Below are 3,934 nucleotides of genomic sequence, written 5' to 3' on the forward strand. Positions count from 1 at the left end.
ATTGAGCTGCTGGTATTGCCTTGCTGTCTCTCACTATCAGAATTGAGCCGTTGGTATTGCCTGCTGTCTCTCACTATCAGAATTGAGCCGTTGGTATTGCCTTGCTGTCTCTCACTATCAGAATTGAGCCGTTGGTATTGCCTTGCTGTCTCTCACTATCAGAATTGAGCCGTTGGTATTGTCTTGCTGTCTGTCTCTCACTGTCAGAATTGAGCCGTTGGTATTGCCTTGCTGTCTCTCACTATCAGAATTGAGCCGTTGGTATTGCATACTCTCTCTCACTATCAGAATTGAGCCGTTGGTATTGCCTTGCTCTCTCTCACTATCAGATTTGAGCCGTTGGTATTGCCTTGCTGTCTCTCACTATCAGAACTGAGCCGTTGGTATTGCCTTGCTGTCTCTCACTATCAGAATTGAGCCGTTGGTATTGCCTGCTGTCTCTCACTATCATTATTACGCTAAATCAATGAATGCGAAGAACACAGGACGAGACTTGTCATCTGCCTCATGTGCATTAGACTCATCTTAGAGGTCGTACTCCAAAACAGATTTCATCTCAAGCTGTCACTGACTCATAGACTCAGTGGATGGTTACTGTTAGGTTATGTATAGACTGAATGGTTACTGTTAGGTTATGTATAGACTGAATGGTTACTGTTAGGTTATGTATAGACTGGATGGTTACTGTTAGGTTATGTATAGACTGGATGGTTACTGTTAGGCTATGAATAGACTGGATGGTTACTGTTAGGTTATGTATAGTCTGGGTCATTACTGTGAGGCTCTATATGTAGACTGGATGGTTACTGTTAGATTATGTATAGACTGGATGGTTACTGTTAGGTTATGTATAGACTGAATGGTTACTGTTAGGTTATATATATATACTGGATGGTTACTGTTTGGTTATGTATAGACTGGATGGTTACTGTTAGGCTCTATATATAGACTGGATGGTTACTGTTAGGCTATGTAGAGACTGGATGGTTACTGTCAGGTTATGTATAGACTGGATGGTTACTGTTAGGTTATGTATAGACTGGATGGTTACTGTTAGATTATGTATAGACTAGATGGTTACTTTTAGGTTATGTAGGGACTGGATGGTTACTGTTCGGTTATGTATAGACTGGATGGTTACTGTTAGGCTCTATATATAGACTGGATGGTTACTGTTAGGCTCTATATATAGACTGGATGGTTACTGTTAGGTTATGTATAGACTAGATGGTTACTGTAAGGTTATGTATAGACTGGATGGTTACTGTTAGGTTATGTATAGACTGGATGGTTACTGTTAGGTTATGTATAGACTGGATGGTTACTGTTAGGCTCTATATATAGACTGGATGGTTACTGTTAGGCTCTATATATAGACTGGATGGTTACTGTTAGGTTATGTAAAGACTGGATGGTTACTGTTAGATTCTATATATAGACTAGATGGTTACTGTTAGGTTATGTATAGACTGGATGGTTACTGTTAGGTTATGTGTAGACTGGATGGTTACTGTTAGGTTATGTATAGACTGGATGGTTACTGTTAGGATCTATATATAGACTGGATGGTTACTGTTAGGCTCTATATATAGACTGGATGGTTACTGTTAGGTTATGTATAGTCTGGGTCATTACTGTGAGGCTCTATATATAGACTGGATGGTTACTGTTAGGTTATGTATAGACTTGATGGTTACTGTTAGGTTATGTATAGACTGGATGGTTACTGTTAGGTTATGTATAGACTGGATGGTTACTGTTAGGCTCTATATATAGACTGGATGGTCACTGTTAGGCTATGTATAGACTGGATGGTTACTGTTAGGTTATGTATAGACTGGGTGGTTACTGTTAGTGTCATGTCTTGTTATGTCTGTTCCTGTCCTTTCTCTTCACTCTGTCTCTCTCTGCTGGTCTTTTTAGGTTACCTTCTCTGTCTCTCATTCTTCAGCTGTTCTACATTTCCCCTAACTAGCTCATTCACTCTTTCCCCACCTGTTCTCTCTTCCCCCTCTGATTAGGTCTCTATTTCTCTCTCTGTTCCTGCTACTTTCAGTGTCTGATTCTTGTTTGTGTTTTTGATACCAGAAGCAAGCTGTCGTCCCGTTTGCTTCCACCTTGTCCTATCCTGTCGGAGTCTGCCTGGCAGGTGCATCCTGCATTATACTACGTTCTTTTGTTCCATTGACTACGTTGGAAGAGGATTTATGCCATTCCTGTTTTTTTATTAAAGAACTCTGTTTTCTGTTAAAACCGCTTTTGGGTCTTCACTCAAGTACATAACAGAAGAATCAGACCAAGAATGGACCCAGCGGCTCCGGACCCTTTTCACTCCGCCGTCGAGATCCAGGGAGCGATGCTAGGCAGACACGAGGAGGAATTGTCTGCTGCTCGACATGCCGTTGAGACCCTGGCCGTCCAAGTCTCCGACCTCACAAGACAGGTTCACCAACTCCGCCTCGATCCACCGCCCACTTCCAGGGTTTCCGAGTCTCCGGAGCCCAGGATCAACAACCCGCCGTGTTACTCTGGGGAGCCCACTGAGTGCCGCTCATTCCTCACTCAGTGTGATGTGGTGTTCTCTCTCTCCAGCCCAACACTTACTCCAGGAGCGCAGCCCGCATCGCCTACGTCATTTCTCTCCTTACCGGACGGGCGCGTGAGTGGGGCACGGCAATCTGGGAGGCGAGGGGCTGAGTGTATTAACCAGTATCAGGACTTTAAGGAGGAGATGATACGGGTTTTTGACCGTTCTGTTTTTGGCGAGGAGGCTTCCAGGGCCCTGTCTTCCCTATGTCAGGGGAATAGATCCATAACGGATTATTCTATTGAGTTTCGCACTCTCGCTGCCTCTAGTGACTGGAACGAGCCGGCTTTGCTCGCTCGTTTTCTGGAGGGTCTCCTCGTCGAGGTTAAGGATGAGATCCTCTCCCGGGAGGTTCCTTCCTGTCTGGACTCCTTAATAGCTCTCGCTATTCGCATAGAGCGACGGTTTGATCTTCGTCGCCGAGCTCGTGGAAAGGAGCTCGCGTTCTCCGTTGCTCCCCTCTCCACATCACTGCCACCTGCCGCATCACTGCCACCCTCCTCCGCCGGCTCGGATGCTGAGCCTATGCAGCTGGGGGTATCCGCATCTCGGCCAAGGAGAAGGAACGGAGAATCACCAATCGCCTCTGTCTCTACTGCGGCTCCGCTGGTCATTTTGTCACCTCATGTCCAGTAAAAGCCAGAGCTCATCAGTAAAGGGAGGGCTACTGGTGAGCGCAACTACTCAGGCCTCTCCTTCTGGATCACGCACTACCTTTCCGGTCCATCTCCGCTGGCCCGGTTCATCTGCTTCCTGCAGTGCCTTGATAGACTCTGGGGCGGAGGGCTGTTTTATGGACGAGACCTGGGCTCGGGAACATGACATTCCTCTCAGACAGTTAGGGGAGCCCACGGCCTTGTTCGCTTTAGATGGTAGTTCTCTCCCCAAGATTCAGCGTGAGACGCTGCCTTTAACCCTCACTGTCTCTGGTAATCATAGCGAAACCATTTCTTTTTTAATTTTTCGTTCACCTTTTACACCTGTTGTTTTGGGTCATCCCTGGCTAGTGCGCCATAACCCTTCTATTAATTGGTCTAGTAATACTATCCTATCCTGGAATGTTTCTTGTCATGTGACCTGTTTAATGTCTGCTATCCCTCCTGTTTCCTCTGTCTCTTCTTCACAGGAGGAGCCTGGCGATTTGACAGGGGTGCCGGAGGAGTATCACGATCTGCGCACGGTGTTCAGTCGTTCCAAGGCCACTTCTCTCCTCCACACCGGTCGTATGACTGTAGTATTGATCTCCTTCCGGGAACTACTCCCCCGGGGTAGATTATACTCTCTGTCGGCTCCCGAACGTAAGGCTCTCGAGGATTATTTGTCGGTTTCGCTCAACGCCGGTACCAT

At 46.3% G+C, this 3,934-nt stretch overlaps 1 protein-coding gene across 1 annotated transcript in view; it reads left to right on the forward strand.

Annotated features, from left to right (window-relative positions):
• The window catches only part of scn5lab (sodium channel, voltage gated, type V-like, alpha b), a 279,945-nt gene that overhangs the window by 7,808 nt on the left and 268,203 nt on the right, over nt 1–3,934 (forward strand). The window lies entirely within an intron of this gene.

Source organism: Oncorhynchus masou, chromosome 28, assembly GCF_036934945.1.
Source record: "Oncorhynchus masou masou isolate Uvic2021 chromosome 28, UVic_Omas_1.1, whole genome shotgun sequence".
NCBI classification, from domain to species: domain Eukaryota; kingdom Metazoa; phylum Chordata; class Actinopteri; order Salmoniformes; family Salmonidae; genus Oncorhynchus; species Oncorhynchus masou.